Here is a 23,170-nt window from a genome sequence, read left to right as displayed (position 1 = left end):
AGCAAAGCTCAATTTGTCATGTCTTCTGGCTCCCCATCCTCATGCTTCCGAGTGGAACTGAAGGAACTAACTCTGCTGAAAGCAGTGTGCCTGCTTGAGTGCAGTATAGAATAAGAACAGTAGAGACTAAGAAACAGTTCTGGCCCAAGTTCAAGAACACTGGGAAGTGGAAAATTGTTTGGAAGCTGAACAGGAAGCCGTTTCAGTTGGAGAAAAGTTGCAGAGCTCAGTGATGTCTCCATGAGAATTAGAACCCTTCAGCTCTGCTCCCTTCCCCTTCAATGGACAGGCATAAAGCCAACAAGCTAGCCTGATATTTCTGCAGCTGGCCTTGTTCATATTAAAGACCATTCTGCTAGAGACTGAGAATAAATTAGAATGTCAGCCAGTAGTAACTATTTTTAAGTAGAGAGGGAAGAGGCTAGGGAAGAGGACTACTACAATTCAACTGAACTGACTGTATTCTGAGCCAAAAGATCTCCTGAACAGGATAGTAAAGACTGCTTTGTAGAATCACATCCCAAAATAGTCACGGAGGTGATATATTTTTACTTATAGATTTGAAGCCTTTTCTGTGAAGTATTTACCTTGCAGCTGGAGTGTCAAGGTGCTGGGAAGGCAATGTGATGGAGGCACTTTCTCAATTGAAGTTCTTCTTCCCACATAACTCTAGTTTGTGCCAAGTTAACAGAAAAAAACTAACCAGGACATTAGGAGATAATGGATGTTTTCCAAAAACAGTAGGTTTTAGATTTAGAAAAACTAATGGGAGTGTGTTTTGCTAAGAAATCCAAAAGCTTTATTCAGTTTTGACCACTAGGGCCAATCTAAATGATGATAGGCACAATGGAAATTGTATTACAGGCCAAATTTTATATATAAATTTACATATTATCCATTAAAATTGGTTCTACAATTGCTATGCAGTATAGCAGAAATGTCACAGGGAGGAGCAATTCTTTTTTGTTGCTTTTGTTTTTCAAGACAGGGTTTCTCTATGTAGCCCTGGCTGTCCTGGAACTAGCTCTGTAGACCAGGCTGGTCTCAAACTCACAGAAATCTGCCTGCCTCTGCCTCCCAAGTGCTAGGATTAAAGGCAAGCACCACCACCACCCAGCATGAATAATTCTTTTTAAAGGAATTTTTCTACTGTTAAGGCAGTGACTATTTGTGAGGGAAAACTTCAACCTAATGGGAAACAGACAAACTTAGCATTTGGATAAAATCTAATCACATTGGATGCCAAAATCCGTCAATGCCAACACATAGCACTTGCCTCAAAGGAGATGAGAGATAGTTTATTTTGGAGCTAAATATGTGTGATCATGGCACCAGATTCAGGCTTACCTCAAGTACCAGTGTGATAGCAGTTTTATGCAGTTTTTACGGTAACAAAACAACAGCAACAAAATACAAATTGAAGCAATTTCAAGATACATTGGTGGAAATATTGAGTAGGTAGGTTATAGCAAAGTGGAAAAATCTGCTATAGGCCTCTAATGCTCTCTCATAACATTCTTAGCAATTGAGTTGGTGGAAACTAATGGTCTGTTTGCACACTCTAAAACTCTATTACCTAATGATCACAGTATGGATGTTAGTTCAAACACCAAACAGAAAGGTATGCAGTGAATGGCTATTAAGGGAAGTAAAGATAACAAGGTAATTTGCCTCTGGCTGTGTAAAATTCTGGCTCTCCACAACTACTGAAATTCTGATCAGTTAATCAGCCTTTAACACACAGGTGCTGCTTTTTTCCCTGGGTTCACAACTATGTGGGAACCAAATGGCTCCCTGAATAGGTCTAAACTCTGGTCACTTCCCAGACCTATTATGCCCTCTTAAGCCTTTTCATCCTTAGTGGTGGCTGGGCAACATCTGCAGATAGCGTATCTGAATAGATACTATAAAATACTGGCTCAATTCCTTTACTTCAGTTGAGAGCAATTTTACTCAAAAAAAAAAAAGCAACCACATATGCCAATGGAAATGGGCACAACAGAAATGATATCTCAGAATTGTTCAACAAAAGGGAAAAAAATCTCAAACAGACAAGCTCAGCTATTTCCCACTTTTATTGTTTTTTTTTTTGTTGTTGTTTTTATTTTTTTTAGTTTTAGTTTTAGTTTTAAAACTGATGCATAGTGGTTGGAGATTTGTCACAGTTGTAGAGTATTTGCTTAGCGTGTGTGAGGCTCTGGGTTCAGTCCCCAGCTAACAAAAATACATAAAAAAAAAAATGATTGGTGACTGGAGATGGCTCCAAATTTCAGAGCTCTTGCAGAGGATCCAGATTCAGTTCCCAACACCCCATACCAGGCAGCTTGAATCCACTGGAACTCCAGTTCCACGGGATCCGATTACCTTCTTGGGCATCTATGCTGTGCACATGTGTGGTGCACATAAACTCATGCAGGCATGTACACATACATTAAAAATTTTTAAGCTATAATTGTATGTAACAATGTCAGTTTTATTAATACTAGTTTAGTGTGCATTCATTTATTCTCAAGTAAGGTCAGAAATTTGGGGGAGTTTTAGTTGTGGAGATTATAATAAGATTGAGAATGTTATTATTTTATTCTACTCTATTAGAGGAGATCTAAGGGGCATTTAATTTTTGGCCTTGGTCAATCCCAGGACTTGAATTATCAAGTACATTGAAGTTTCAATCTGAATTCCCCCCAGGATGGCTAGATGGTAGGAATAGCCAGACCAAGGTCTTCTCAGCCATTCTCTGGGGCTATCTGGGTCCCTAGCTTTTCTCCCAACCTCCACATACACTTCCTAGGCAAGAGTTTTCTGCTTTGATTTTTCAACTCGACCCATTTTTTGACTTGAGAGTTGTTTCAAGTTAAATAAGGCTGAGGCTGTAGTGAACTAATGAAAATATTAACCAGTCATTCCTTGACACTGCCACTTAATGTCTTAGATTACAAGTCTGGAAATCATGTTTGATATTTATGTTTCTTAAAGTCCATTTCAGGGAGGTGTGTGTGTGTGTGTGTGTGTGTGTGTGTGTGTGTGTGTGTGCGCTTCAATCAGTGAACTAACCATTTCTAATTATACTTTGTTTCGGAGCCACAATGAAGAGATGCTGGCACTCCCACATTTTGAGAATTATCTTACCATTGCCTCTAAGCAAGTCCCTTACAACAAAACAACTTAATAGCTCCATTGTCAACACTATCAGTCATTTCCTTTTTCCTTGGCTCAGTATTTCACTGATTTGAAGTGCAAGCAGGAAGGTTAAGAAAGCTTAACCTGGGCTATCAGATAAGCCTCAGATGTTAGTGTCATTTACAGTGTGGTTCCCAGTTGAGTAGCTAAGAGAAGCCTCCACCAGAAGTCCTGTCAATTGAAAAGGAGACTACCACATGTGCCAGCCCATTTGCTCTGGAAGTGGTCCTGGAGGAAGGCTGTGACAATAAGCTGGGAAACAGTAACCAAGCCCTGAGGATGGAACTTGCTGAATACCCGGAAATCTCAGCTCTCAGCCCAAGTGTTAAGTGCCAACTCTTATTTTGAGCATCTGTTAGGTAGCTTTGGGTAGTCACTCTCCATGGTTCCTCACCTGGCATGAGTAGGTGAAGAGGAACAGGATAAAGAAGTATCTTCAGCATATAACCTCCACTCTCCAGGCAAGACCAGAAAATTTGAAAGGAAGAGAGGCAGGTCAAAAGTTCTGAGCATCTGTGGGGGCGTGGAGATCTAAATCAACTTGGCAGGACTGTGGCTCCTTGTCTGACCTGAAAGGGACAGAAAGGCCAGAGAGAAAGATGGAGCGGCAAGTTCAGCTGGTTGAGCCTCTGTTCTCAAACTTTAAAACCAGCAGGAAGTTGATTCTTGCCCCTCCCTGTCCTGGCTTCAAAGGTTGGAAATGGTACCACTAAAACACTAAGCCTGCCTTCCTGAGTTATTCTACTATAACCAGGAGAACCTCAGCAGGGCCAAAAATCTGCAGTTCAGGATACACAAATTGCAGCACACCCAGAAGGAAGTCTCTCTTTGGTGGCACTAAGGCTATTAGTAGGTCAGCTCATTGGAATATGACCGATTTTTAAACAATCCATTTTAGAAAGTGAAAGCCAATTTGCAATTTCATTGAATATTAAGGAGTGACCTCACACATCAATGCCATGTATTAAAACCAATCCTCTTAACATGTACTTCTCAAAACAATGAAATGTAGAAACCTCTTTGATTTTTTTTCTTACACTAGTTGCTCTGTCTTTTATTAATAGTTCATATTCTGTTATCATACAAGCTAGATTTCTAATAGTTTAAACCTATGCACAGCCAGAGTGTCTATATTCATTTCAGACAATGTGCCAAATGTTTTCATGCTGCCAAGTCTCTAGGTCAAGAAATTTAGGAGTTTAGCATTGAACTTTTCATTGTTTCCCATCTGCTGGCTGGAAAACAGGACAAAGTGAGCTACTGAGGGTCAGTGTAGCTTGTTGATAAGTGAAGTGTTTCATTTAGAAAATATACAGCAAATTTCTTATTTCATTGCTCTGTATGAACCTAGCCCCATAATATTCTTAAATTGGAGTCTAGGAGCTGGAGAGATGACCCAGTGGTTAAGAGCACTGGCTCGTCTTTAGAGGACTCAGGTTTGATTCCCAGAACCCATATGGCAGCTCACAACTATCCATAATTCCAGCCCCAGAGGATCTGACATGTCTTCTGGCTTACATGTGTAATACATGTTATGAATATGGTATACAGTGTACATGCAGGCAAAATATCCATACATATAAAATGAAATTTGAAAGAAAAGAATTGGAGTCTAGAGCTAATTAAATGCTTAATATCTATACCTAAGGTACATTGGGCTTAGTAGATTTTGGGGAACATCAGACCAAGAATTCCTGGGCATATTTATGTTTTAAACACACCACTAGAAGGAAATTACCTGATGGTTGATTAGCATCTATTTGGGGAACTGTCGAATTCATGCAGGTATAAGTCTATCGAAGCATGATTATTGTAGCTCAGTGACATTCCGAACCTAACACAAAAGGATAGGAGTCCATTTCTAGTGTGCAGAAAGAAAGAACCTTTGGTAGATTGCCACCTACACAATACCCTGAAGGCTGCAACAGTTTTTCCAGCACTCCTTCCTCTCACCTCCTCTCACTTTGTCCCACTCATGATTTGATCAAAAGTCTATGCAGCTCAAGAGTGGAATCCACGTTTAGCATGCATAAGGCCCTGGACTCAACCTAAAGCACTGCCAAAAATAACAATTGAAGTTGAATGAAAAGCAACTTTTCAGGTAGACTTTCAAAATGTTATCAATGTACTTTGTGTGCTAACTAAAAACATTCTCTTTTTTTGTTTGTTTGTTTTTTGTTTTTCGAGACAGGGTTTCTCTGTGTAGCTTTGTGCCTTTCCTGGAACTCGATTGGAGACCAGGCTGGCCTCGAACTCACAGAGATCCGCCTGCCTCTGCCTCCCAAGTGCTGGGATTAAAGGCATGCACCACCACCGCCCGGCCTAAAAACATTATTTTCAAAAACAGTAAATTGCATGTGGTAGAACATGCCTGTAATCCCTGCATTTGGGAGGAAGGAGAATCAAGAGTTGCAGGTCATCCTTGGCTCCATAGCTAGTTTGAGGCCAGCTTGATATATATGAGAATCTGTCTCACAAATAACTAAGCAAAAAGTAATAAAAGATTTGAACATAAAAATGTTTAATAAAAGGATGCAAAGAGTTTATGGTCCAGGGGTTGGACTGAGAGTACTTTCCACAAATGGGTGTTAGGAAATGAGATCTGACTTGGCAACATTTAGTACTTGGTTAGTCACTGACAAGACTTCACTGTGTTCCTGCCAAGCTTATTTCTGGGTCCTTAAAGCAGCCCAGGTGACATGCTGAACATACCACACAAAGAAACAGTGATAAGAAAATTTTCTTGACTTTTCTCTTTGGATGATTATAGACTCACAGGAAGTTGCAAAAACAACATACTCAGGTCCAGTGTATGCTTCACCTATTTTCCTCCAAAGGGATGTCTTATTAATAGATTAACATCAATACCAGGAAATTAATGTTGGTGTAGCCTAAAGGCTTAATATTCTACTTTCAAGTTTTTACGTGCAGTTATGTGTATGCATATGCAGAGATCTGTGTAAGTGTATCACTCACAAATTTCTATAAACACCATTGAAGCCAAGACAGAATCATTGTATCAACACAAAGAAATTGTGCTGGCAACTGGTTGTCTAATCATACCATTTTCCATGGCAAACACTAATTTGTTCTCCATTTCTATAATGGTTTTATTTTCAAGAATGTCTGTGTGAGGGTGTCAGATCCCCTGGAACTGGAGTTATAGACAGCTGTGAGCTGCCATGTAGTTTCTGGGAATTGAACACAGGTCCTCTGAAAGAGCAGCCCATGCTCGTAACTTCTGAGCCATCTCTCCAGCCCAATTTCATTCTTCTTTATGGCTGGATCAAATCATTTTGTATGTACACCACATTTTCTTTATCCATTGATCTACTTATGGACACTGAGGTTGATTCTATATGTTGGCTATTGTGAATAGTGCTGCAGTTAAGTATAGATGTGCAAGCATCTCTGTGGTATGGTCACAGGTATAAACCCAGGAGTAATATAGCTGGGCCAAAAGGAAGAGACCGGCTCATATGAAGCCCAGGACAGCCTCAAACTTCCAGCCAAGTGCGAATTTTAAACTCCTGATCCTCCTGCCTCCATCTTGAGTGCTAGAATTATAGGTGTGCACTACCACTCCCAATTTTGTGCTGTGCTGGGGATGGAACCCAGGGTTTCCTGCTTGGTAGGCAAGCACTTGACCAACTGAGTTTATTAAATTTCCAGCCCCTCTTTTTACTTCTTATGAGGAACCTCCATACTGACTGATAGATCTCAAAGCTGGAACAAATGGCTAACTGAGGTACATATCAAAGCAGAAGGTGGCTACCAGATTCTCCCAGTACCCCACAGTCTACCCATTCGAGGACCCTTCTGGCTGGTATACCCCACCCCCTAACCTGAACTCCCCAACACAGGTATTGGGCTGGGCTTTCCTCCTCCCGGTTCCTCTGGCCCCAACATAGCTCAGCCATCTTGGCTATGCCTGTTTCTTGGCCAGGCTGCCCCTCTTGGTTGGAGACTCCTCTCCCATCTCTCCTCACATAGCCCAGCTCAGTCTGGTCATGTTCACTCTGGAGTCTCCCAGAGGTTCCTGCCTCTGCCTATGCTCCCCCTTTTATTTACAATAAACTGTCTCCTCCACCATACCTAGGAGCAGTCATGTCCTTTTTTTTAATTTCTCTTTTTCATTCTGACTTCCATAGTGGCTTCACAAGTTTACATTGCTACCAGTAGCCTTAAACCTCTTCACACTTGCCAGTGTTTGCTACTTGACTCCTTAATGACTGAGTGGAGATGCAATCTCAGTGCAACTTGAGTTTGTAGCTCTCTGATGGCTAAGCAGACTAAGTACCTTCTTATATACTTAGTCATTTGTACATCTTCTTTTGAGTACTGTCTCTTCACTTCATTAGATTGCTTGGTTTCTTCCTAATAGTTTTCTGTGTGTTTAATATGTTATAGATATTAATTCTCTGTCCACGGTATAGCTAGAGGTTTTTTTTTCCCATTCTGTGCATGTGTCAGAGGATAGCTATGAATGCAGCATAACACAACATCATAAACTTACATAAACTATTCTGAGATTTCATTTTGCAGTTTTTATTGTAACTCAATTACACAGTTTTTGAGCATAGTGTTTTTAGATGAGAACATGATGTTGCAATGCAGAAAGGTTGGACACGTCTACTGGACTCTCTTTTGACTGGATTCTTTCCTTGTTGTGCAGGAGCTTTCTAATTTCATGCAACCCCATTTGTCAGTTCTTGATTTTATTTCCTAAGTGATTAGAGTCATTTTTCAGAAAGTTCTTGCATATATCTATATCTTGAAGTATTTCCTCCAGAAGTTCCAGAATTTCAGGTCTGTAAGTCGAGCCTTTGATGCATCTTAAATTGATTTTTGTGCAGGGCAAGAGGTATGGATCAACTTTCATTCTTCTACATGCCGATATTCAGTTTTCCAGCACCATTTAGTTAAGAGGCTTTCTTTTCTCTGATGTGTTTTTTTACCCCTTTTGTCAAAAATCAGGCAACTATGGTAGTGTGTAGCTCGAGAGTTTTCTCTCCGGGTCCCACCAAGCCCTGGCAGTCCGACAGCCTATTTATAAAATAAACACACAGATGCTTATATTATTTAAACTGTTTGGCCTAATGGCTCAGGCTTCTTGTTAACTGTTCTTATATCTTAAATTAATCCATTTCCATAAATCTATACCTTGTCACATGGCTTGTGGCTTACCAGCATCTTCACATGCTGCTTGTCATGGTGGCAGCTTGCAGTGTCTCTCTGCCTCAGGCTACTACTTACCAGAATTCTCCTCTCTCTTTGTCCCACCTATACTTCCTGCCTGGCTACTGGCCAATCAGCATTTTATTTATACAGTGATATCCACAGCAGTAGTGTGGGCTTATTCTGGATCCAGTATTATATTCTATTGTTCTACATAGTTTTTTTTGTTGGTGTGTGTGTGTGTGTGTGTGTGTGTGTGTGTGTGTGTGCGCGCACGCGCGCCAGCATAATGTAGTGTAACTTGAAATTAAGTCTGGTGGTATTTCCAGTATTGTTCTTTTTGCTTGAGATTGCTTTGACTATTGATGTACAAGTTTTTATAGATAGAAGCACTCAATTCTTAGAAGTGAATACCCAGGAAACCAATTATTGGATTATGGGCAAGTGCACTTTCAATTTTCTGAAAATACATCAAACTGTTTTGTAGGATGACCGTTCACATTTACATCCCTTCCAGTTATATATGGGCTCAAGTTACTTGTTTCCTCATCAGCACTTGGTATTGTGACCATGCTGCAGCTGTTTTAAAGAATACATACTGGGCCAGGTGGTGGTGGCACACGCCTTTAATCCCAGCACTCGGGAGGCAGAGCCAGGCAGATCTCTGTGAGTTCGAGGCCAGCCTGGTATATAGAGTGAGATCCAGGACAGGCACCAAAACTACACACAGAAACCCTGTCTCAAAAAAAAAAAAAAAAAAAAAAAAAAAAACAAGAAATAAAAAGTACATACTGACACCTCATTATAGTTTCCATTTGCATTTTCCTGATGGCTGGTGATGTGGAACATGTTTTCAAGTGCTCATTTGCTATCTCTACCTCTCCTTTTTGGTGAAATGCTTGTCCAGATGTTTTGCCCATTTTCTAATTAGACTTTTAAACTGTTTAATGTTGAGGGTTATTTATATATTTTAGATACAAGTTCTTCATCAGATATGTGGTTATAAGTATTTACTCCCAGTGTCAATTTTGTCTTTTCATTCTAAAATGTTTTGAAAAGTAAATGTTATTTATTTATTGCAGTGCTGAGGACTAAACTCGGCATCTTACATACAAACTAAGAAAGTCATCTACCACTGAATAGCAACCCAGCCCCAGAATGTCTTTCGTGTCCCTCAAATGTGTGATTCCTTTCTCCTACCTCCAGACCTCTCCTAATACATCCTCAACCTAGTTTGTTCTTACTCATTCTTTATTTCCCTGTTTGAAAAGGCTTTGTTTGTTACAGCAGAGTTTCACTTTGTAACCCTGCTGTCCTGAACCTATGCACCCTGGGCTATCCTTGCCCTGGCAGCCATCTTCCTGCCTCAGTCTCTTGAATGCTGGTATTATAGGTATGAGCCACCATGCCAGGCTTGCAAAGCCTTTTAAAAATCATGTAATTTCGCCTGATCCTGCAAGAGAGGCTGAGAACCCAATAATGATTTTTTTTTTTATTACCCATTCTGCAGATAAAAGTTGAGGTGTCTCCCTCTATGTCAAAAACTGCTAGTTTTACAGTGGAGAACAAGGACTTAAGTGAAGGACATAAAAACTGTGAATATAGATGGGTCTTCGAAGATCTCTCTAAGGAACTGAAATTTAAGTTGATGCTTAAAGTGTAATAATCCAGTCATGACAGAGAGGAAAGGTAGATCATTTCAAACAGACTGCATAGGATCTATAAAGGTCCCAAGGTAGGAAAGAGCTTGGCATTGTAAATATGAGCAAAGACCAGTCCAGCTGATTTGCTGGAGAGATGGCTCAGTGGTTAAAAGCACTAGCTGCTCTTGCAGAGGACCTCAGTTCTGTTTCCGGCTCCCACACGGCAGTTCAAAATTGTCTATAATGCTAGTTTCAGGAGTTCCAACAACCTCTGCAGGTACCAGGCATGAAAGAAGTACACAGACATATATGAAATCAAAACACCCATACACATAAAAAATAATAAAACAGACCCGTGTGGCTGAAGCACTTTAAGAAAGGCTAGTTGTATTGTTGCTGGAATCTGTCTGCACTAATGTGTACACTCCTAGCCCTGCTACCAAAAACCACAAGAGACAGACAGTGATTAAAAGAAACAGGTTTATTCATTGATGTCCTTAAGGGAAAAGACTCCATCTCCCAAAAATTATTTAATTTTGCTGTTTAATTTATCATTTTTTCCCTTTTGTGGACAATCCATCTGATACCATGCCTAAGAACTCTGCCTAATCCTAGGGGTCTATAGATTTTTCTCCTATGCTTTTTTTAAAAAAGTTTTATATTTTTATTTTGATTTTAATTCTATAGTTCATTTTGAGTTGATTTTTACATGGCACATAAATTTTAAATGAAGGATTAGTTTTTTCATATGGGTGTGTAACTGCTACAGCATCATTTATTGAGAAGATATCTTCATTCTTCATTTGCATCTTTGTAAAAAAGCAGCCATACACCCCAGATCTATTTCTGAGTTCTCCTTCTGCTCCATTGACTGGGAATGTGACCTTCTGCTCCACACGGTGTTTAATGCAGCTACGTAGTATCTAACATTAATTAGAATGATTTTTTCATACTTTATTATTTCTCCAAAAAATGTACTGACTGTCTCAGTTTTCTCATTTTCCCCCTCATCTTTTGAAAAAGGGTTTATTTTATTTTTTGTGTGTATGAGTGTTTTGCCTGCAGGGAAAAATGTGCTTTATGTTGGTACCTGGTGTCTGCTGAGGCCAGAGAGGGTGTCAGATCCCCTGGAACTGGCGTTACAGGCATTTGTGAGCTGCCATGTGGGTGCTGGGAATTGAACCGTAAGAACCACAAGTGTTCATAACTGATGTGCCATCTCTTCAGTCCCTCTTATTATTGTTGTTTTGTATAAAACATTCAATTTATTGCTCCTTGGGAAAATTTGATACATCATCACTACAGTACAGCTGAGCCATTAATCAACTTAAGCTGTTTCGTTTTCATGCTGCTGCTGAGGGATAGATCAGCTCTTTCTGTGCAGGTTTGAGAGAAGCTTTTTGAAAACTTTGCAAGTTCCTTCTATATAGTTACAAAAACTCTGTTCATTCTGATAGCCTTTTCATCATACATGTTTATTTTCTTAAGTAGTAACCAGTTTTGTTTTGTCTTCAGCCTTGACAGGTTTTTGGCTGGCTATGTGAAATACATTCCTGGACTTTTTTAATTTGTTCAGACTTAGGAAATTGATTTTGTTGTTGTTTTAAGTACATGTGCAAGTGTGTGTAAAGGCCAGGAGAAGATAGCAGGTGCCATCTTAAAAAATGCTGTTTATCTCCTTTGAAAGGTGATTTCTCATTGGCCTGGAGCTCACCAATTATGTTAGACTGGCTGGCCACTGAACTCCAGTCATCTCTGCCTCCTCAGCACTGGGATTATAAATCTTGTCTCACCATACCCAACATTATGACTTGAGTTTTAGGGAGCAAACTCAGGTCTTCATGTTTACAAGGCAAGGACTTTAGCAATTGAACTAGCTCCGAACCTCTAGTTTCCTTCCCTTTCCATGTATTTTAGAAGAAAATTCTCTGTATCTGTAATATAATTGATAGAATTTGACAGGAATTTTGTGATCTTAGACATCAGTTTTTATGAATAAATATCTTTTTGTTATTATTTTGAGATAGTTTTTATCTGTGCACCACAGGCTGGCCTTGAACTCCCAGTCCCCCTGTCTATATTTCCATAGTGCTGGGATTACAGGTGAGCACCACCACACCCAGCTGAAACTGAGTCTTTGAATCCACCAACACAGTACACCTCTGTTGTTTTAACTCTTGTTTGGCTTCTTTCCATGATATTTCCAGGTTTCAAGACAATTTATTAGAATTATAGTTATTTAATTTACTTTGTTACTATAATTAATATTAATTTTAAAATTTGACTTTGACATGATCATTTCTAATGTTGAGAAATAAGAATTTTTTGCCGGGCGGTGGTGGCGCACGCCTTTAATCCCAGCACTAGGGAGGCAGAGCCAGGTGGATCTCTGTGAGTTCGAGGCCAGCCTGGACTACCAAGTGAGTTCCAGGAGAGGCGCAAAGCTACACAGAGAAACCCTGTCTCGAAAAACCAAAAAAAAAAAAAAGAATTTTTTAAAAAAATAATTGAACTTGTGTCTGGGGAGATAGTTCAATGGATAAAGTGCTTGCTACTAAAACATTGATGCCCAGCACTCATGCAAAAGTTGGGCACATGGCACATGTCTGTAAACCCAGCACTATGACAGCAGAAACTGGAAGACCCTAGAGGCTTATTGGCCAGCCAGCACAGTTGAAATGGTGAGCTTCTGGTTCAGTAAGATGCCCTTTCTTAAAACATAAGGCAGAGGGACTGGAGAGATGGTTCTGAATTTACAAGCACTAGCTGTTCTTCCAGAGCATTGAGGGTTCAATTTCCAGCACCTACATGGCAGCTCACAACCATCTACATAACTTCAGTCCCAAGGGATCTGACACTCTCTTCTGACTTCTGCAAGTACTAGGCATGTATATGGTACACTGACATACAGGCAAAACACACACACACACACACACACACACAGAGAGAGAGAGAGAGAGAGAGAGAGAGAGAGAGAGAGAGAGAGAGAGAGTTCTTTTATTTTGAAGATTTGCTAAATTCACTTATTTTGCTGTTTAATACATTCACAGTATTTCTACATATATAATCATGTCACCTGCAAACAGGAATCTATTTTCCTTTCAAGAAAGTATGACTTTCCTCTTTCTGTTCTTGTGGCCTTGACTAGGACTATGTACTGTGCTGAATAAGAATCTGGCTGCTTCAGTGGTAGTGGGTTATCATCCAAGAGTGAAAAGTTGAAATGCACAAATATCTTTTCTTTTTCTAGATCTTAAGAGGAAAATGTTTGGTCTTTAATCAAAAAAAAAAAAAAAAAAAGAATCTACATGTAGGTTTATGCAAATGTTCCTTATCAAGTTAAAGTACTCTTTATGCCTAGCCTAGTTTGCTAGGTTTTTAATCAGGAAAGGGTGCTAAATATTGTCAAAATCATTTTGTATCAACCAATGAGAAATAATCATGTATTTTTTCTTCTTTAGCCTATGAGTATTATTACATGGACTGATGATTAACCCAGTTTTGTCATGATATATAAATCCATTTATATTTTGTTGAACTTGATTTGGTGATCTTTTGATAAAAAAAAAAAAAAACTAAGCAGGAAGCCAGGCATGGTGGCATATACCTTTAATCCAAGCACTCAGGAGGCAGAGGCAGGTGGATCTCTGTGAGTTCGAGGCCAGCCTGGTCTACAAAGTGAGTTCTAGGACAGCCAGGGCTATACAGAGAAACCCTGTCTGGGGGGGGGGGGGGAGAGATACTAAAGAAAAATCTAAGCTGGATGTGGTTGTGTACAATTGTTTTCTGAGCATATGCTAATTTCAGCATATAGAAGGCCATGTATTCTAGGCCAGTCTGGGCTACATAGTAATTTCCAGGACAACCTGGGCTACATAATGGGTTACTTTGTCCAGCCTCAATATGACTTTTGCCTTGTCTTATTGTAGCTTGTTTTGTCATGTTTGGTTGTTGTCTTTTGGAGGCCTGCTCTTTTCTTAAGGGAAATGGAGGGGGAGTGGATCTGGAGGAGAAGGGAGGCATGGGGGGAGCTGGGGGGAGTGGAGGAAGGGGAAACTGTGGTCTGGATTGACCACATATGAGAGAAGAATCTATTTTCAATAAAAAAGACAACCCTGTTTCAAAGAACAACAAAAAATATAAAAACAATTATATGTAAGTTTATGAGAGCTACTGATAGGCAGTTTTTACCATGTCTGTCTGGCTTTAGTATCTGGGTAAAACTGACCTAAAATTTTATGGAAAACATTGTATCATATTGATGTCAATTCTACTTTAAATAATATGGTAGAATTATCCATTGAAACTATATGGGCCAGGAGATTTCCTTTGGGGGAGTTATTAACTCCAGTTTTCAGTATTATGGAATTTTTCAAATTGTCCATTTCATACTGTCAGAGTTATGGTATTTTTGTGCTTTTGAGGAATTAGTGCATTTATGATTATTGATATTTTTAAGGCTTACATCTGTGTTTTTCAAACTGAATTTGTCTATCCGTCATTTTTCTGGTTTCCCCTTTCTGCCTTTTCTTATTTGAATATTTTTTTTTCAAAACTTCACTTTAATTTCCCTGCAGTATTTCTGAGCAGACCTCTATGTCTGTTTATTTCAGTGGTTCCTTTGGCTTGTACATATGCAACTTATCATAGCCTACTTGAGTCAATTATTTTCTGCATCTAGAGAAGTATACAAAACCAATCTGTATTGGGGTGTCTTTAACATGTTCCCTTTTTATGATTCTCTTAAACATTTTCTCTGTATATATTGCAAGCAAAATCATACATTGTAAATTTGCCTTAAAATCAAATATAATTTGTGCTCTGAGGAAGATGGCTCATCAGATGAGAGCACTTACTGCACAGAGTGGATTGGGGGGTAGATGGGAAATGGGGGAAGGAACAGGGAGAGAGGAGGGAGGGAAAACTGTGGTTGGTATGTAAAATAAATGAAGAATTTAAAAAAGAACCTGCAGCCAGGTGGTGGTGGCACATGCCTTTAATCCCAGCACTCGGGAGGCAGAGGCAGGTGGATCGCTGTGAGTTTGAGGCCAGCCTGGTCTACAAAGTGAGATCCAGGACAGCCAGGGCTACACAGAGAGACCCTGTCTTGACAAAATAAATAAAAAACCAACCAACCAAACAAGCAAATGGAATGAACCTGAGTATAGATACAAAAGCCCATATAAAACATGGGGCATGGGCTTGTATATCTGCAACCCTAGTGCTGTAGAGACAGGAGGATGGCTGACTACCAGCCTAGCTCCAGGTTCAGGACCTCATCTCAAAGGAATAAGGTGGAGAGTGATAGAGCAGTACACCCAGCATTTTCTTTTGTCCTTTTGTATTCATGAGCATGCATAGCTGTCCCACCTGAGTGCAGACACACACACATAGCAAATATAAATTTTTTAAAATATGAGAAAATGGTCCCTTTGTATTTTCTTACACTGTTCTCTCTTTATTTGTGATATGTGGTACTTTTCCTTTATCATTTGCTTTCAGTTAGAGTAACTTCCTTTAGCAGTTATTGTACAGCAACAAACTTTACTTTCCATTGAGAAAGTAATTATTTCAAAATGATTCCTGAAGAATATTATTATGGGTTATAGAAATCTGGGTTGACAGTTACTTTCTTTCCATCACTTCAAACACCCATGCTTTCAGGCATGAAATCCATTACATTGTCCCATAAATAATGTCATTTTTCCCTAGTTACTTTCAAGAATTTTTCTTGGACTTTTCTTAATTTGATTAATCAATTAATCTAATTAAATTATTGAAACAGAGTCTATTTAGCCCAGGATAGCTTCAAATTCATGATCTTCCTGCTTACACCACTCAAGTGCTGGTATTATAGGTGTGCACCACCATGCCTGGCTAGAATTTACTTTTCTGAAACTTGATTGTGATGTGTTTGGGGGAAGATTTCTTTGGGTCTTTCTTTCTTTCCTTCCTTCTTTCTTTCTTTCTTTCTTTCTTTCTTTCTTTCTTTCTTTCTTTCTTTCCTTCCTTCCTTCCTCCCTCCCTCCCTTCCTTCCTTCTTTCTTTCTTTTTCTTTTTTTTTTGAGACAGGGTTTCTCTGTGTAGCTTTGTGCCTTTCCTGGAGCTCACTCTGTAGACCAGGCTGGCCTCGAACTCACAGAGATCTGCCTGCCTCTGCCTCCCAAGGGCTGGGATTAATGGCATGCGCCACCACTGCCCGGCTGGACCTTTTTTGATTAACGTCCTCAGACCTTACTGAATCTGTAGATTAATGTCTTTTGTCAAATTTATGGAAATTTCAACCATATTTCTTCAAGTACTCTTTTAGCCTCTTACTGGAACTCTGATGGCATGAAAGTAGATCAGTTATTGCAGAACACCATTCTTTGCAGCTCTATTCATCTTTTTGTTGTTTCGTTTTGTTTTGAGACAGGGTCTCTCTATGTAGCTTTGTGTGGCCTGGTGCTCACTATGTAGACCAGGTTGACTGCAAACTCAGAGATCTGCCTGCCTCTGCCTCCAAGTATTAGGATCACCATACCTGGCCCTCTCTTCATCTTTTTTCACTCTGTTGTCTTTAATTTGCATTAAGTAATCTTGTTTTGTTTTCAGATTAGGTAATTCTTTTATTTATTTATTTATTTATTTATTTATTTATTTATTTATTTATTTATTTATTTAATATGTATACAGTGTTCTGCCTGCAGGCCAGAAGAGGGCACCAGATCTCATTATAGATGGTTGTGACCTGCCATGTGGTTGCTGGGAACTGAACTCAGGACCTCTGAAAAACAGCCAGTGCTCTTAACCTCTGAGCCATCTCTCCAGCCCCAGTAATTCTTTTTCTTAAAGTATTTTTATTTTATGTGTATGTATGAGTGCCTGCATGTATGTATGGGAGCCACCTGGTGCCCACTGAGGCTGGAAGAGGGCATCAGTTAACTCTGGAACTTGAATTACAGGTGGTTTTCAACCACCACATAGATTGGGAACCAAACTTTGGTCCTCTGCAAGAGCAGCAAGTGCTTTTACCACCAAGCTATATCTCCAGTCCTTAGATTTGGTAATTCTTGTTTTGTAGTTCAGCCCATCCAGAGAGGTTTTTATGGTTATTGTAGTTTACAGGTCTAAAATTTCCAGCTGGTTGTCAGGTATTGTTGCACATACCTGTAATCCCAGTACTCAGAAGTCTAAGACAGGAGGATTACAAAGTCAAGGCCAACCTGAGTCATATAGTAAGACCTTGTTTCAAAAAATTTGTTTTCCATTTGATTCCCTAAAAATATATTTCTTTGGTGAACATTTGTCATTTTTTATTTCAATTGTGTCTGTAAGAGCTAGTTGAAGCACTTTAATGGTAACTGCTTATATTCATCAGGGTTCTCTAGAGGAACAAAACCTATAGAATGAATATATATTAAAAAATAAAAGATTTATTAGATTGTCTTATTCTATATGGTCTGAGTCATCTAACATAGACTGTCTTCATACTGGAGAAGTTAAAAACACAGTAGGTTCTTTGTCTATGGGGCAGAATGCCTCAGCAGTCCCAATCTGGTGCAAAAGGTAGGGGAAATTTTCCGGAAGAGCGGCTGGTCTTCACTCCATGTTGGAAACCTGAAGAGGCTGGGTTCTGGTATTAGCAATGCACTTAGAAGCAGCAACAGCAGTGTAGTGTAGATGAAGTAGCTCACAAGAGTGGAATGAAGGCAAAAACTTTTTTTAAATCATTCTTTCTTTTTATCTGGGCTAACACCAGAAGGTACCACCCACATTTAGGGTAGACATACCACTTCAAGTAACCTAATTAGAAAAATACTTCACTGGTGTGCCCAGCAGCTTGCCTTTTAGTTGACTCCAAATCCAGGTCAAGCTGACAACCACAATTAGCCATAACCCTGCTTTAAGCTTGTTTCTGGTTATTTTAATAATAGTTTGTGTCAGTATTGCAATCTGTCAGGTGTTTTTCTCATTCAGGGTGAAATTTTATTGGTTCTTTGTTTGAGAAGTGAGTACTCTTTATATTTTGCACATTTAGGGTATTATGTTCTTTATCTCTGAATCTTATTTCAATCATTTTAGCAAGCCTCCACTAGCAGTACACTGGCACCCTACTTGGTTACAGCCAGGATGGGGTTGCTGACTGTGCTGGCTAGTTTTATGTCAGCTTGACACAAGCTAAAGTTATCGAAAAGAGAACTTAGTTGCTTAGTCTTATTTGCTGTGATGAAACACCATGTCTAAAGCAACTTGAGGAGGAAAGGGTTTATTTGTCTTACACTTCCATATCACTGTTCATCATTGAAGAAAGTCAGAACAGGAACTCAAACAGATCTGGAGCCTGGAAACAGGAGCTGATGCAGAGGCAATGGAAGAGTGCTGTTTACTGGCTTTGTTGCCATGGCTTTCTCAGCCTGCTCTCTTATAGAACCCAGTACCACCAGCCCACAATGGGCTGGGACCTCCCGAGTCAATCACTAATTAAGAAAATGCCTTACAGCCAGATCTTATGTAGGCATTTTCTTAATTGAGGTTCCCTCCTGTACCAGCTAGTTTTATGACAACTTGACATAAGCTAAAGTTATCTGAGAGGAGGGAGATCTTTCCAACTTCTGATACCTTATTCAATTTCTTTCTTCAATGACCTGAAGTTTTATCATACAAGTCTTCCACTTACTTCATTAGATACTATATATTATTTGAGACTATTGTGAAAGGTCTTGTTTCCCTGATTTCTTTCTCCTTCTGTTTACCATTTGTATATAGGAGGGCTATATCATTTATCATTGTATACAGGAGGACTACTGATTTTTGTGAGTTAATTTTATATCGAGCTACTTTAAAAGTTGCTGTGGTCATAGTGTCTCTTCACAGCAATAGAAACCCTAAATAAGATAAATAGGTATATAGAGAGTGAACAACATTGTCTTATTCCTGATTTTAGTGCAATTGCTTTGAATTTCTCTCCATTTAATTTGATGTTGGTGATGGGCTTGCTGTAAATTGCCTTTATTATGTTTAGATAGGCCCCCTGTATCCCTAATCTCTCCAGGAGTTTTATCATAAAGGGATACTGGATTTTGTCAAAGGCTTTTTCAGCATCTGAGATGATCATGTGATTTTTTTTTCTCTCAGTTTATTTATATGGTGGATTACATTGACTGATTTTCATATAATGAACCATCTCTGCATCTCTGGGAAGAAGTCTACTTGATCATGGTGGATGATCTTTTTTGACGTGCTCTTGGATTCAGTTTGCAAGTATTTTTCCATCTATGTTCATAGGGGAAATTGGTCTGTAATTCTATTTGTTGGGTGCTTATGTGGTTTGGGTATCAGGGTAACTATGGTCTCATAAAATGAATTGGGCAATGTTCCTTCTGTTTCTATTTTGTGGAATAATTTGAGTAGTATTGGTATTAACTCTTCTTTGAAAGTCTGGTAGAATTCTACACTAAAATCGTCTGACCCTGGGCTTTTCTTGGTTGGGAAACTTCTAATAACTACTTCTATTTCACTGGGTATATATATTTAAGTTGCTTATCTGATCTTGATTTAAGGTAAGTGGTACCTATCAAGCTAATTATCCATTTCTTTTATATTTTCAAATTTGGTGGAGTACAGGTTTTTATGGCCTTATGATTCTCTGAATATTCTTGGTGTCTGTTGTTCTGTTCCCCCTTTTGTTTCTGATTTTGTTAATTTGGATATTTTCTCTTTACCTTTTAGTTAATTTGGATAAGGGTTTGTCAGTCTTGTTGATTTTTCTCAAAGAATCAGCTATTTGTTTCTGATTATTTGTATTGTCTTTCTGTTTCTATATAATTGATTTTAGCCCTGAGTTTGATTATTTCTTGCCATCTCTACTCCTTCTGGGTGATTTTTTTCCCATTTTGTTCTAGAGCTTTCAGGTGTGCTGTTAAGCTGTTAGTATGAGATCTCTCCAGTGTTTTTCATGTAGGCACTTAGTGATATGAACTTGCTTCTTAGAACCACTTTCATTGTGTCCCATAAGTTTGGGTATGTTGTATATTTATTTTCATTCAATTTTAGAAAGTCTTTAATTTCTAGAATTGAATGAAAATGAAGAAAAAGAAAGTCTTTAATTTATTTCTCTCTTGCATTTTTCAATCAGTATAGAGTTGTTCATTTTCCTTGAGTTTGTAAGCTTTCTGCTGTTGATATCCAGCTTTAATCCATGTGGTCAGATAGGATGCAGGGGGCTTGTTTTGATTTTCTTGTATCTGTTGGTACTTGTTTGTTTCTGAGTATGCGGTCAATTTTGGAAAAAATTCCATGAAGTTCTTGGAAGAAGGTATATTCTTTTGTGTTTGGTGAAATGTTCTGTAAATATGTTAAGCTTATTTGGTTTATAATGTCTATTAGCTCTAGCATTTCTGTTCAGATTTTTGGGGAGGGATCTGGACGACTCGTCTATTGGTGAGAGTGGGGTATTGAAGTCTTTCACAATCAGTGTGTGACAGTCAGTATGTGATATAAGCTGTATGTAGTGTTTATGATTTTGGGTGTCATGTTTGGTACACAGATGCTAAGAACTGAAATGTCATTTTGGTGCATGTTCCCTTTAACGAGTATGCATTGTCCTTCTCTATCTCTTCTGATTAGTTTTGGTTTGTTCTATTTTGTCAGATATTAAAATGGCTAAACTCACTTGCATTTACTTGGAATAACTTTTTTCAACACTACTCTGAGGTAATATCTATCCTTGGTGTTAAGGTGTGTATCTTGGATGCAGCAGAAGGATGGATACTGTTTTCACATCCTTCTGTCTTTGTCTCTACTGTGCAATTGAGACCACTGATGAGAGATATCAATGACAAGTGATTGTTGTTTCCTGTTATTTTGATGTTGGTGGTGGTGGTGGCTGTTCGGTGTGTATACATCTTTTCATTTAGCTGATCTGGAATTTAGCTGATCTGCCTGTGTTTTCTTGGGTGTAATCTCTTTAGGTTGGAGTTTTCCTTCTAGCCCCTTCTGTAGGGCTCAATTTGTAGATCGTTCAAATTTGGATTTTTCATGGAATATCTTACTTTGTCCATCTATGGTGATTGAAAGTTTTGATGGATGTAGCAGTCTGGGCTGGCATCCATGGTCTCATAAAGAGTCTGCAGCACATCTCTCCAGGCCCTTCTGGCATTTAGTCTCCATTGAGAAGTCAGGTGTAATTCTAAGAGGTCTGCCTTTATATGCTACTTGGTCTTTCTCATTGTAGCTTTTAATATTCTTTTTTTTTACTCTGTACATTTACTATTTTGATTATTATGTTCTGAGGGGGCTTTATTTTCTGGTCCAATATTCTCTGTATGATTCTTATACCCTGATAGGCACCTCCTTTGGGTCAGGGAAATTTTCTAAGATTCTGTTGAAAATATTTCCTGTGCCTTTGGCCCATCTTGCTTCTCCTTCCTCTGTTCCTATTATTCTTGGATTTGGTCTTTTCACAATGTCTCTGATTTCCTGGATTTTTTGAGCCAGGAGTTTTTAGATTTAGCACTTGCAGAATGATTTATCTATTTTTTTCTATGGTGTCTTCAGCACCCAAGATTCTCTCTTCCATCTCCTGGTATTCCAAGGGTGAAGATGCCTGTGGTTCCTGTTGAAGTTCCTAAATTTTTCACTTCCAGATTCCCCTTCATTTGGGTTTCTCTTACTGATGCTATTTCCACTTTCATATCTCAAGATGTTTTATTAATCGCCTTCCACAAGGACAGTCCACAGCAGGTGTGCTATGAGCTAGAGAAGAGACTGGGGCATTGGACTTGGAGGAAGTGAGAGAGAAGTGAACATCTGCAGTTAGCTTACCTGCTTCCTCAGCAGGAGTGGCCTGTGTGTTTCAAGGGAGTACCTGCTGGAGTTAGGGGAAGATCTATGAAATCCACTGGAGGTGGGAACAGGTAGGAAAGGGAGGCTGCAGCAGGTGATCTGCTGTAAAGCTGGGGATTAAACTGGAGAGTGGATTTGGAGGAGCAGAGAGAGAGAGGAAAAAATCTGCAGTTAGCCTACCTGCTTCCCTAGCCAGAGTGCCAGAAAGCTCTTTTCAACAGGCATCCCACCTTGGTAGCTGTATAAATCACAGCAATATTTGCAGAGGGGCCTGTATTATCTTCTTTTCACCTTCACTGAACACCTCAAGTCGTATTTTCTCTTTGTCTCTTTTACAAACCAGAAATAATAGGCACTGACTTGGTATGCATTTTCAATATTTGATAATATAACTTGGATAAAGAAAACTGTAGTTTAAATCACTGGGGTTCAACACACTATGGATTTCTATGAAGGTCAAACATCTTTTGTTCTTTCCCTTCCAGGTCAGTGGCCACAAACTCGTGAGCTCAGCATGCTGCACCAACAGTGAAGAGGCTGCAAGATGGAGGCAATCTACCACACTGTCAGAGACTGGGACCAATTTGGTACCAACTGCTGTGCAAATCTGCTGGTCAGGAATATTACAAGCTGTTAAGTAATGACAGACACATTGGCTGAGATGAAGTTTCCAGAGAGGAAGTAACAGTGCAATGTGGATATTTATGGCCATAAAATAGGAAAAGCTTTAGTTCTGAGACGGAACTTGGCTCTGTTGGAGACATTTCAACAAGGCATCCTCACAACAAAGAAGATGCGAGATGGTTCCATTTCACATCAGCAGATGTCTGGACAAAATCATCAATGTGAACAAGAGCCAAGTGCAGTTGTGTCTATCTTGATTAAATTACTTCATATTAAAAAGAAGTTCTGGCTGGTATTGTTTCCAAAAGGACTCATCTAGGTTTCCTTCAATTAGCCCTCCTCCTGTAGAACCATTTTTTTTTTAAAAAAAGTCAGTTTTTACTGAGGGTGGGAGAGCTGCAATAAATTGAAACTTTCTTTTGCTTTCAAATTGTTCTATTTAGTGATTTTTTTAACTATGCAGTTATATGACTCTAGCATCATGCTAATGACATGATTTTTTCTTGTGCTAAGCAGATTTTGGGAAATGGCTTAATTGCATGAATTCAATAAAGGTAGCCTTATAAAAGAAATATAAGAACCATGAAGGAAACTGTATATAGAGTTTGCTGTGGAATGTCATTCTGTATGTGGTAAACGTGTTGTTCTGATTGGTTGATGAATAAAATGCTGATTGGCCAGTAGCCAGGCAGGAAGTATAGGCGGGATAAGCAGACAAA

The 23,170-nt window shown here is 39.1% G+C and overlaps 1 protein-coding gene across 1 annotated transcript in view; it reads left to right on the top strand.

The window, feature by feature from the left end:
• Chst7 (carbohydrate sulfotransferase 7) overlaps positions 1-22,872 on the top strand; it is a 28,714-nt gene extending 5,842 nt beyond the window's left edge. The window contains exon 2 of the mRNA XM_028861818.2: positions 22,313-22,872. The gene's annotated coding sequence lies outside the window, so the exon portion shown is untranslated. The remainder of the gene's footprint in view (positions 1-22,312) is intronic.
• The last annotated feature ends 298 nt before the right edge of the window (positions 22,873-23,170 follow it).

Source organism: Peromyscus leucopus, chromosome X (assembly GCF_004664715.2).
Source record: "Peromyscus leucopus breed LL Stock chromosome X, UCI_PerLeu_2.1, whole genome shotgun sequence".
NCBI lineage: Eukaryota > Metazoa > Chordata > Mammalia > Rodentia > Cricetidae > Peromyscus > Peromyscus leucopus.
The sequence above is the reverse complement of the archived record's forward strand: the minus strand, read 5'-3'. Positions and strand labels throughout refer to the sequence as shown.